This window comes from Schistocerca cancellata, chromosome 9, assembly GCF_023864275.1.
Source record: "Schistocerca cancellata isolate TAMUIC-IGC-003103 chromosome 9, iqSchCanc2.1, whole genome shotgun sequence".
In the NCBI taxonomy this organism is placed as follows: Eukaryota; Metazoa; Arthropoda; class Insecta; order Orthoptera; family Acrididae; genus Schistocerca; species Schistocerca cancellata.
This window is the reverse complement of record NC_064634.1, coordinates 330479698-330492760: the sequence shown is the minus strand read 5'-3', so window position 1 is coordinate 330492760 and position 13063 is coordinate 330479698.

The following is a 13063-nucleotide window of genomic DNA, read 5'->3' as shown; positions in this document are numbered from 1 at the left end:
AAAATGCAACTAAACACAGAGCAAGCATGAAAACAGGAAGAAGGCGTACTGAATTGTAAAAAAAAAGCAAAATACTAACAGTGAATGGCCCGAGAACAAGAAGTGCAATGTAGAGTAGACAATAATAGCAACGGCATCGTGGTTAGGTGGTAACGGTGTTGGACTGCCAAACAGGCGACCCTTCTTCTGACCGCTTTCCTCCCGTTTTTTCTCTCTCTCTCTCTCTCTCTATTTAGATTTGTGTCTATGTCGTGGTGTAACGTCCGTTTGCAACAGCGAGTTGTAAGGAAGGGACCTATAAACGGCCGAAACGAAGTAGCTTTCCAATGGGAACCGCAAACCTTTGATGGCAGGGTGACAAGTCAACCGAATCCTTCACCGAAAGACACGTCTAGTGTGTAATACACGACATTAGTGACAGTACGTGTGTCATATGACAGAAATCTCTTACCGACACACCTAATCTGTACGTCTCCAAAGTGAGTGAGATATGCCTCCTAGCCCGAATTAGGCATTAATATGAATGTCAACACTCCAAAGGAAATGATGAAAACATGATAGTTTGTCACATAAGCTGCAACAAATAAACGAAACAGTTTTACAATCACAAATTTGCTCTGTGTTCTGTCAAAATATATGTTTCTAACGTAATTGAAGTTGCGATCCGTTTTGGAACTTTTGACTTTTGAACTCCTTTGTTGTAACATATTTGATACCAATTTATTTGTTGCTTTCATTTCCCTGAGAGGTCGATGTGATATCTCGCCTGCTCCCACTATTCATCACGTTTACTTGCGACGGTAAATTATTCTTAAATGTTCAGATGTGTGTGAATTCCTAAGGGACCAAATTGAGGTCATCACTTCCTCGACTTAAACAGTATGTAAACTAATTTAAACTAACACTAAGAACAATGCACGCGCTTGCGAACACACGCACGCACGCACACACACACACAAACAAACACAAACACAAACACACACACACACACACACACACACACACACACACACACACACACACACACGCACGCATGCCTGAGGGAGGACTCGAACCACCGGCTGGATTGGCCGCCAACTTATTATTAGCACATTTCTCAAATGGTTCAAATGGTTCTGAGCACTATGGGACTTAACTTCTGAGTTCTGAGGTCAACAGTCCCCTAGGACTTAGAACTACTTAAACCTAACTAACATAAGGACATCACACACATCCATGCCGGAGGCAGGATTCGAACCTGCGACCGCAGCGGTCGCGCGGTTCCAGACTGTAGCGCCTAGGACCCCTTGGCCACTGCGGCCGGCCACATTTCTCATTTTCTATAACTAATGTATAGTATGATAATTTGGCAAGACTACAGAAAGATACCAAACATTTCAATGACCGAACGAACACTTCATAACGCTGTGAAAAAAAAAATATAATAAAATAAAAGAAAGCCGTCCCTGAGAGTTTTAAACACTATTCCTCCGCTTTACTTGACAACTTTCTTTTTCTTTAAGTTTCAATTTGTTCCTTATTGGTCGCTGTATTTCTTCGGGGCGACGTTCCATGAAGCCTGTTAAAGTTCATCGTTGATCTATTCACTCAGTTTTTTATTCCAGAAGACAACTAACTCTCTGACCGAACACGCTGAGCTACCGTGCCGGCCTCCACTAAAACCTGACGTCGCGGCTGCTCATTTTCGCTCAGTATTCCACTTGTTGAGATTGGACATTTCACTGTTTGTATTTTGCATTTTGTATACAGTTAAGTACACTTTCTGCCTGTTTTCATGCTGCTTCTGCGTTCAGTTTTTGACGGGCTAACCACTGGGCCATCTTACCACTGAATCTGAGGGGAGAGAGACGGGGAGTTCCCTTGTGAGAATCTGTGCCACACTTACGTCTAGGCTGTACTGAACTGTTACCTCGCTATAAGTGCTTCACTGAATTGTTTCGACGTCATTCTGTTCTCTTAACCTGACGAGGATTCCGAACGCTGAGATTGGTTCTAGAATTTGTCGCATTGCTATTGTCGGAAGAGTCGAAGTTGTCTTCATATACTTCAACGGCTTATTCTGCGCGACAGCGTTAAAAGTAAGGTCAAACATTTTCCAGTCTAAACAAACTGTTGTAGTTGTTAGTGGCGACGTATGAAACACTTCATTATAAACCACAAGCAAGCAGCGTGGCGCACACACAAGGTATCAACAAACATTGCGGCGTCACTCGCTACACTCAGCTGGCTCGTGCAAGAACTAAGGTCCGCGCTTTGTTCTGACACGACAGCTCTGCGGTCACCAGGCTCAGCGAGTGTATACTTCCTATTTACAGCACGTGAGAAAGCAGTGTCCTGCGTAGCGTCCAGGTTGTTACTGACTGAGCTACTGCCCTACCAACCTACCCTACAGATTTCGTGGGACCTTCTTCTTTTGGATAGCTTTTATCTCAACCACTAAAGGGTCCACTTTTTCACGATTTGGAAAATTTTTATTTGATGATAGAAATCTGCCATGGGCAGTACTTGTACTTATGGCATGTATCGGTTACAAAAATGCACCCATGATGACTGATATCAGTCGAAATCCATTTGCAACAAGATAAATAAATTATGTTCCTGTGACTGGTAGCTACATTATTTATAACCTCAAATTTTTATTTGTTTATTACTTAACTTTGTGGCCTGATGCTATTACTGATGCCACATTTGTTGGTTGGTTGTTTGGGGGAAGAAACCAAACAGCGAGGTTATCGGTCTCATAGGAGTAGGGAGGGATGGGGAAGGAAGTCGGCCGTGCCCTTTCAAAGGAACCATCCCGGCATTTGCCTCTAGCGAATTAGGGAAATCACTGAAAGCCTAAATCAGGATGGCCGGACGCGGGATTGAACCGTCGTCCTTCCGAATGCGAGTTCAGTGTGCTAACCACTGCGCCACATCGTTCGCTGATGCCACAATCGTCAATGTAACCTAACGGATAGAAATCGAGTTTACCATCTGTCACGGAAACACACAGGGCAACGTTTATATGATCCGCATACAGAAGAACACTTTTTCTACTTATATTTCTCACTCTATTTCCGGGTCGAAAACAGTGTGGTTTCAACTCTAGAGAAAATTCAGGTAATTTCTCGCAGCACCCAGATGTAATGTAATTTAAGTAAATGCTTTTGAAACTATGCAGAAATAGGAGGGAGGGATTTTCTTTTTTCGTTTTCCATGCCGCAAGTAAACGTTTGTAATATACGCCGAGAGTGAGAGAGAGAGAGAGAGAGAGAGAGAGAGAGAGAGAGAGAGAGAGAAAGAGAGAGAGAGAGAGAGAGAGAGAGAGAGAGACGGATGCTCTATGACATACAAGTTTGTTAAACTCGGTTGGGAGTAAAGACAGTTTGATAGAGAGACCACGGACTGTCGACGAGAGTGACATCTGTCAGCGAAACACTTGAGCTGAATTACAGGGGTTTAAAATACATGAAGCGGCATCGATGTAATTCTGAAGATACGATTTACGTTTTTATGGACAAGAGGATTATTATTAATTTTCCGTTCCCTTTATGGAGAAAGGACTATTCTGGACTCTTCTGGAGTAACGATAGACTTGTAATGTGAAGTGATATCATAGAAAATGAACATTTTAAAGGGAGATGAAATGAAAGGAAGATTGTTAGAATATGTAGAGAGAGAAATATATTTGTACATCAGTATCATTTCAGTTTAGATGTTCATACAGTGTAGGTAACCAAAATTGTCTTTCTTTCATAATCAAACAGCAGACAGCTTCTTTTGTTTTAAAGTTCAATTACACACTTTAAGTGAAGAAAATTATACAAGAAAGTTTTGCTTTTGTGCAAGTAATCTGTTACATATCGACCCTAATTACACATACAGTACGTAGGCCTGGTTCTTTACTTTCAGCAAAACTCTTATCTCGGTGTCTGTTTACCGACTGAGTAAAATAAAAGTTATTTCAAGAGGGTAATTTTCATTGTGGCAGTTTGCATCTGTTTTTCTTGTACAACTATAGCAGTGAGAGCGTGTGCTATCTAAACCATTTTTGTGAGACATATCTGCACGCTCTTCCGTATAAATGTAGCAACTATGGCCTGCCATGCGTAACGCTTAAAGTATAATAACGTATTTTCAAAGAATTGCCATATACATTTTATCGTCTTCTACAGACTGTAGCCTGTCGTACTAGAAAATCGCCACTGCAAATCTGAAACTGAATACCTTCTGTCAGTGAAGCCTAGGTCTCAACTTCACGGCTCATTACATTACCAATAGTAAATCCTTTTTCGTTACCTTGAATTCGGGTTTTGGTCCAGTATCTAGGCAATCGAATTTAAATACTCAGTACATAAAATACTTCGTTTCGAAGTCTGATAGATGCGGTTTCGTTTTTGTGCACTAGCACCGCTTGTGTATCATATCCTCTGAGTCCGCGGCTCGTGGTCTTGTGGCAGCGTTCTCTCTTCCCCCGCACGGCGTCCCGGGCTCGATTCCCGGCGGGGTCAGGGATTTTCTCTGCCTCGAGATGACTGGGTGTTGTGTGTCTTTCATCATCATTTCATCCTCATTCACTCGCAAGTCGTCGTAGTGGCGTTAAAGAACTTGTGGAGCGGCCGAACCGCCCTGCGAGGGGTCTCCCGACTACCAATGCCATACGCTCATTATTATATCCTCTGAGACGTTCATTTTGGGAACAGCGTGGCATTAATATGCCTAAACGAGTGTGGGAAACCGGCCTCAGAACGGTCGCTGTACCAACCAACTGCCTAGGTCACCTCCCTGTCGTACATGCCAGCGTGCTGCGTGATACGCTATACGATAAGGTCGTAGATTTCTTGGGATACACTTCGTACACAGCACTCCTTAGAACTACACATCTACGAATAGGCCTTGCGCCAACAATTTAAAAATGAGGGTTTATTTCACATGGGCTGTTGTTGGCTTTGGGGACTTGCATCGCTTCCCACGCCCGGGTTCCCGGGTTCGATTCCCGGTGGGGTCAGGGATTTTCTCTGCCTCGTGATGACTGGGTGTTGTGTGATGTCCTTAGGTTAGCTAGGTTGAAGTAGTTCTAAGTTCTAGGGTACTGATGACCATATATGTTAAGTCCCATAGTGCTCAGAGCCATTTGAACCATTTGGGACTTGCATCATTAATTGTTGAGTCTCCCTCTTGCTTGCAGTTCATCGTTTCTGTTGGTTTGTTAGCAGTTCTGGACTCGAAATTACTGTGATATCATGCGATATGGAAACAGTCAAATAAATTTCGAATTCTGTCGAGAAAAACATAGAAGCTTGAGCTTCAGAACTGAGTAAATATTGTAAGTGAGTGTGTGACGAAGCAGTTATTTGCATTTGTTTCTCGTCCCTAAAAAATTTATGTTCTACAAATTTCGTGATATCTTCGAGTTGTCATTTATATAATAGGGGCAAAGCATCTAAAAATCTCGAACTCAGCTTCACTTTATTATTATTATTATCACCATCTACTACCAAACCTTCACAATCGGTAACCATATATGGGACTTGGTTTACGTCCTAATCTCTGTCTCCGCCCTGTCTTCTCCTTCTCGCTCTTCACTATCTCTTACTCCTCCGCCCGCATTTATCTGCACATCAACCCCTGCTATTCCCCCCCCTCCCCCCCACAGCGGCGATTCCTGCCGGACGAGGATGTGCAGCGAACAGTCGCTCATGCAGCAGGACACAGAGTGTTTCACCAATCGGGTATCTGGTGCGTCGTTGGGATGTTTGCGTCAGTACGCGTGGAGATTTTTCTCGACTGACATACAAATTCCGGCAGCACGGCACCAAACGGAAATTTTTTGGTGGTCCTACTCGCCCAGAGTTTTTCGAGTTATTGGGCAGCCTAGATTACACATGGCAAAATGAATTACATTAAACATATTGTATTATTATGGCACAATTTACTTACATACCAAGACAAGTAGGTGTGAATTCGGCTTTCAATTTAGCCTTGGCTAACGTTTTCTTCAGTGCGCTCTGCAGAAGCCCTTGTCATTCCAGAATTTAATCGTAACACTATGATAGCGTTTTGGAAACTGCCTTGCCGCAGTGGATAAACCGGTTCCCGTGAGATCACCGAAGTTGAGCGCTGTCGGACGTGGTCGGCCATTTTTCTCTGTGCTCTTAGCCTCGTGATGCCAATTGAGGAGCTACTCGACCGAATAGTAGCGGCTTCGGTCAAGAATCCCATCATAACGATCGGGAGAGAGGTCCTTGAGGATAACATGGCGGTCGGATGGTCCCGGTAGGCCACTCGTGGCCTGAAGTCGGAATGCTTTTTTCTATGATAGCGTTTACTTACGCGTGGATCAGATTTAATGTAATAAGTTAACATATAATGGCACGAAACTAGGTTCATAATCTGGTATGTTAAATAAAGGACGACAGGCTTTGAACGTAAATGGAAGCCTGAGAATCGTTGCAGCATCTAATCCATCAGAATTTTCTGACATGTCTGATGGAGAAATGGCGTATCAGCTGAATGTTTTGTGAACCTTATACGCAGTTCAATTGGAAAATAATGTGTGAAAGCAAGCACATGAAAAATAATTATTTCGTATCATTAAGGAAACCGGAGCCAACAGTCACGGCTTAGGAATAGAAGGTAGACCTTTAGCTTTAGATTATTCTACCACTCTCATTCCACTCCGTTAAGTGATAACAGGACTGAAGTTTTCTATCCGAAGTACATCACCTGTATTTCTCACGCTGTCAGTTCCAACTTGATTTTCCTGTGACAACTTTCTGTTGTTGCAGATTTCAAGTCCGCAAACGACGACGCTACACAGTGCCCGACTCCGTAATGTAGGCATCAAAGTATGAAAAGTGTAAGATGTCAAAAAACTCCTTAAATTTTGTAAGGCAAAATGACCGTGAATGGATTCAGAAGATTTTCTTTGGATCTGTGTTCGAAACGGATTTTTCTGAAGAGAGTACTAAACAAAGTCTATCCACATGCAAAAAAGCGTATATACTTTGAATTATGCTAGTAAAGTCTTTTTACTTGAAAGAGAGTCTTAAATGTGGTGTGGAATAGAATCTAAGCCAAGTCAAAGAGCACAAGGACAGCTGCAGAAGAGGGGAGACTGACAGATCTGTGTTAAGGAACACGATTTACAGCCAGGAGACTACCACCACATTCATTTTGACCGGTCTCAGGAACGGGCAGCCACAAACGGATAACAAGAAAGGCTATACAGAGCGGTCATTGAGATTGTGAAATGAGGCACTCGGTCGTAAAACATGGTATCTAACAATTTTTGCCAATAGGCGTTTTTGGCAACGTCGGACTCCTTACAGATGATTTCATAGGTTGGTGAAGGAATCTGTGGGAGATGTGTACGTTGTAAGAAATTATGTTGGTATTATGTTATGGTAAGTGACAGCTGACTGCAGGTAAAACATTGTAAGTAACAAACATGGCGGCCCGACACAGTCAGTTCCGTAGTGATGAGGAACTTGAATCGAAAGTTTCGAGCGCTAACAATAATTCTGACTACAGTTCTTCCTGTAGTGACGAAGAGGAAAGCCCAAAGTATTATCCTGTTTATGAGTGCAAACAAATCGGATGGAAATTACTCCTTAAAAACGTAAGAACAGATGCCTTTATTTCTTAATCTGTTTGAAGTAAAAGATGGTATGTACTGCAAAAAATGGTTCAAATGGCTCTGAGCACTATGGGACTCAACATCTTAGGTCGTAAGTCCCCTAGAACTTAGAACTACTTAAACCTGACTAACCTAAGGACATCACACACACCCATGCCCGAGGCAGGATTCGAACCTGCGACCGTAGCAGTCCCGCGGTTCCGGACTGCGGTATGTATTGCACTTACCAAGTTTTACTGCCTGTTCCGTATTGAAACTTTTCAAAAACGGAAATTCTGAATGTTCCTTTCATCAAATATGAACTGAGTGCGTGGCAACCAAACGTAGTAAAACATAAACACAATACGTTATATAGAAATAACGGAAATAGGTTTCATTTTGACTCGCAAATTATAAATATGTGCAAAGGAGACCACGGTATCTACTAGAGTTACCATGTTTTACACCAACTAGGTTAAATCACTTTTTTTCAATTATCACGGTGTAACTCAGCTCTTCAGAAGAAATGTCTGCCTGAAACGTAAACACAACACTTTTACCTTACGTCCTGTAGTGTAGCGACTTAAGCGCTTGACTACCAAGCCAAAGGTCACGAGATTGAATCCTGGTCGGATCACGAAGCGTTTTCAGTTACTCTTCGGACTGATCGTTTTCAATAAGATACGAATTACGCCAAATACAGCTGCGGTTCGGCTTCCGCGATGAACTGTAGATCCCTTCTCTTGTAGGTTGTGGATACGGGAACCTCCAAAGTGGCTTCAAGTTGATAGACTAGCAACAGAATCTGGAGGCAAACGAGATTTTTGTTATTATCCCTTCCACATTTTTTTAGAAAGAAGGGCAATGCTTTTCGATACAAGTATTCCTTGTTTTGTTTCAGAAATCGACCGCGTTCAATATCAACCAGGATTGTGAATCGGAACCATGTACCAGTAGGTCTACAACCAACAGTCATGATGAAAACAATGCGGATGTAAGGTCACCTACTGCTTCTGTAAAATGTAATCTGCCTAGTAGAGTCCGTTATGCAGGACCGTCGGTACCTCTTGAACAAAAGGATACTGTAGATGATCAGGAAAAATCAAACAAAAAAGGTAGAAAAAGGAAACGTGGGGTAAACAAACAGGAAAGAAACAAAAAATTTAGGTAAAAGCTGTTTGTCTTATCGAGGAAAAGGAAATCCACAAGTACCTCGAGAAGCAGGCCCAGATTGCCTTTGTAAGAAAAAATGTTTTTCAAAGATTGATGCTGACGAACGACACTCGGTGTTTGAAGAGTCAATAGAATGAGAAACTGCAACATCGAAAACGCTTATCTATTTGGTCGCGTCGATGTCAAAAAAACTGCCAGACGTACGAAAAAGAGTGGAAGTCCCTCTCGCAGAAAATTTACCATTACTTACAATATCTTGGTTGAAGGGCAAAAAGTAGAAGTATGTAAAACTGCTTCCCTCAACATCCACGGACTGCAAAAAAGTAGTGGGAGAGTCGAAATTTTGGTTTAAAAAAATGGCGCTCATACTCCACCATCAGATAAAAGAGGTGCACATGGGCACCACAAGAAAAAGTATTCAGAAGAAGATATAAAAAATGTGCATACTTTTATATTAAAACTTCCCAAATACGAAAGTCACTACACCAGGCGCAAAAATCCTTATAAGATGTTTATGTCTATGGAATACACAGTTAAACGTTGTTTTCAAGAATATACTCAGTTCTGTTTTGAAAGTGGTGGCAGTCCTGTATCTTCAGACAAGTTCAGAAGAATACTTACGGAAGAATTTAATATAGGATTCAAGTCTCCTAAGACAGACACATGTAAGGACTGCGACTCAATGAGAATTGAACTGCAACAAGCCGAAAACGACGCTATGTCCAAGAAACTGGACTCAAAATCGAGAGACACCACCTACATGCTGCTGCCGGCCAAAAAGTTTTGCAAGTTGCCCCAGAGGACAAAGAAGTTCTAACATTTGATCTCCAACAGGCGTTGCCCATTCCAAAATTATCCACTGGACCTGCATTTTGCAAAAGAAAATTGTTTTGCTACAACCTCAACGATCATGATTGCTCCAGTAACGTAGGGTACTTTTATTACTGGGACGAGGCTACTGCTAGGAGAGGAAGTGATGAAATTGCAAGTTGCATATTGAAACACTTCACCGTGAATGACATACAGTGCAAGAAACTGATAGTAATATCAGATAACTGCTGTGGTCAAAATACAAACTGGACAATAGTCGCTCTCTGGATTAAATTATTGGCAAGTGGCCGTGTAAAACGTGTTGAACATATTTTTCCAGTAGTTAGGCATACTATGTTGCCATCAGATAGAGATTTCGGCCGAGTAGAGCAGTATATGAGCGATCACATTCAGTATGTGTACTACCCGGAGGAATGGGGACAGATCTTGAAAAACGCCCAACGCTCACCTCACTTTAATGTGTACAGAATGCAGCAGGGAGATTTATTTCAAGTTTCTTCACTGAAGGCATTGTTTAGAGCACCCAAGAATGTATTTGCTGCGTCTGTCAAACTTCTGTTGGTCCGCGAAGAACCAGATTGTCTGACTGTTTATAAGTCATATTTCGGATCTGGTGAAGAAATATCATTGAAACTGAAAGATTGTCATCTTACAGAAGATTTTCTTGGGAAATTTAACGCACCTCTTCCACTGCTGTATAATACACCAATACCAGTCAATAAGGAAAAATTGCGCGATGTCCTCAGCCTGTTCTAGTATATTCCAAAGGCATATCACGGATATTACACGAGCTTAGTTCCTGAGCATTAAATGTAAAATTATTGTACCTAAAAACTACTAATAAAACAATTGGTAATGCAACTTTTGGTTACTTTATTTTATTTCCAATGTGATTATCATTTTACACCACTGCACTGTAAACATCCTGGTAAGGTTCCATCTATGTGGTAACTGCCACGTACGAGAAGCAACATTTAACGTCAGTTGTTATGAAACATGGTATCTGGCAGATAACAAGGTAGCAATGTCTCATACGTGAATGAAAAATATGGTATCTACGGGCATCTTTCCTCTGATTTTAGTTCTTATATTCGCAAACAAAATGTTATGAGGAGCAGCTAAGACGAATTTTACTTTTCAGTACACATAGAATATCTGTGCAACATAATTATGTGAGTTTGGTTAGAGAAAACTATTTGATATTTTCCTAAAAACTTAACAGCCGATTTCCCGTAAGTTTTCATTTTGTTGGTTACCATGTTTTACGACCGAACGCCTCAAATGTTAATAGGAAGAAGGAGGGCGTAAAGTTGAATGAAATTTGGGTTCCGGTGCTGAAGAAGACGTGTACCAGTATTCCACCATGGGATGATAGCAACAGCGGACAACGGCAGCCGAACACGGCCAGTTGCGCTCGCGTATTCAAAATATGTGACGTCACACCACTGCGCAGAAACTCGCGGAAGCGGAATTTTGCTACAATCAGTAGCGAGCCAGGATGTGAACCGGACATTCAACAAAGCTACGATCCCCCTTGGAAAGTCCTTCGCAGATGTGGACGAAACGACGGGTTTTAAAGTGAAATCCCTTGGACCACGCCATGATAGCCCGGAATATTTTATTAAAAAAAATGGTTCAAATGGCTCTGAGCACTATGGGACTCAACATCTTAGGTCATAAGTCCCCTATAACTTAGAACTACTTAAACCTAACTAACCTAAGGACATCACACACACCCATGCCCGAGGCAGGATTCGAACCTGCGACCGTAGCAGTCCCGCGGTTCCGGATTGCAGCGCCAGAACCGCTAGACCACCGCGGCCGGCGAATATTTTATTAACTATGAGTCTTAACAGATGTACCATCATCTTGTCCCTTCCCCTTGTCAGTGTTTCCCCTCATATTCCTTTTATCTTCGATTACCGCCCCGGCTAATTTTCAACATTCGTTCGTAGCACCACATCTCAAATGTTTCGATTCTCTTCTGTTCTGGTTTCCTAAGAGTCCATGTGTCACTACAATACAATGCTGTACTCCCGACATACATTCTCAGAAATTAATTCCTCAAATTGAGGCCTATGTTTGATCATAGTAGCCTTCTCTTGGCCACGAATGCCCTTTTTGTTATTGCTAGTCTGCTTTTGATGTCCTCCTTGCTTGGTTGTTTTTCTGCCTACGTTGTAGAATTCCTTAATTTCACCTATTTCGTGACTATCAATCCTGATGTACAGTTTCTCGCTGTTCTCATTTCTGTTATTTCTACTTAGTTTTGTCTTTCGTCTATTTACTATCAATTCACATACTGTACTCATTAGCAGACCATGTAATTCTTCTTCACTTTCACTCAGGATAGCAATGTCATCACCGAATCGCATCATTGATATCCTTTCACATTAAATTTTAATTCCACTCGTGAACCTTTCTTTCATTTTCACCATTGCTTCTTCGATGTACAGGTTGAACAGTAGGGGCGAAAGACTACCTACCTGTCTTACACCCTTTTTAATCCGAACACTTCGTTCTTGGTCATCCACACTTATTATTCCCTCTTGGCTCTTGTACATATTGTTATTACTCGTTTCTCCCTGTAGCTTACCCTTATTTTTCTCAGAATTTCGAACATCTAGCACCATTTTACATCGTCGAACGCTTTTTCCAGGTTGTCAGATCCTATGAACGTGTCTTGATTTTTCTTTAATCTTTCTTCCATTATCCTGTGAATTATTATGGGTGGAGGTTACACTCAACAACCGAGCTAGGTTAATAATTGGCTCCTTTTACCGACCCCCCGACTCAGCAGCATTAGTGGCAGAACAACTGAGAGAAAATTTGGAATACATTTCACATAAATTTTCTCAGCATGTTATGGTCTTAGGTGGAGATTTCAATTTACTAGATATAGACTGGGACACTCAGATGATTAGGACGGGTGGTAGGGACAGAGCATCGAGTGACATTATACTGAGTGCACTATCCGAAAATTACCTCGAGCAATTAAACAGAGAACCGACTCGTGGAGATAACATCTTGGACCTACTGATAACAAACAGACCCGAACTTTTCGACTCTGTAAGTGCAGAACAGGGAATCAGTGATCATAAGGCCGTTGCAGCATCCCTGAATATGGAAGTTAATAGGAATATAAAAAAAGGGAGGAAGGTTTATCTGTTTAGCAAGAGTAATAGAAGGCAGATTTCAGACTACCTAACAGATCAAAACGAAAATTTCTGTTCCGACACTGACAATGTTGATTGTTTATGGAAAAAGTTCAAGGCAATCGTAAAATGCGTTTTAGACAGGTACATGCCGAGCAAAACTGTGGGGGACGGGAAAAACCCACCGTGGTACAACAACAAAGTTAGGAAACTACTGCGAAAGCAAAGAGAGCTTCACTCCAAGTTTAAACGCAGCCAAAACCTCTCAGACAAACAGAAGCTAAACGATGTCAAAGTTAGCGTA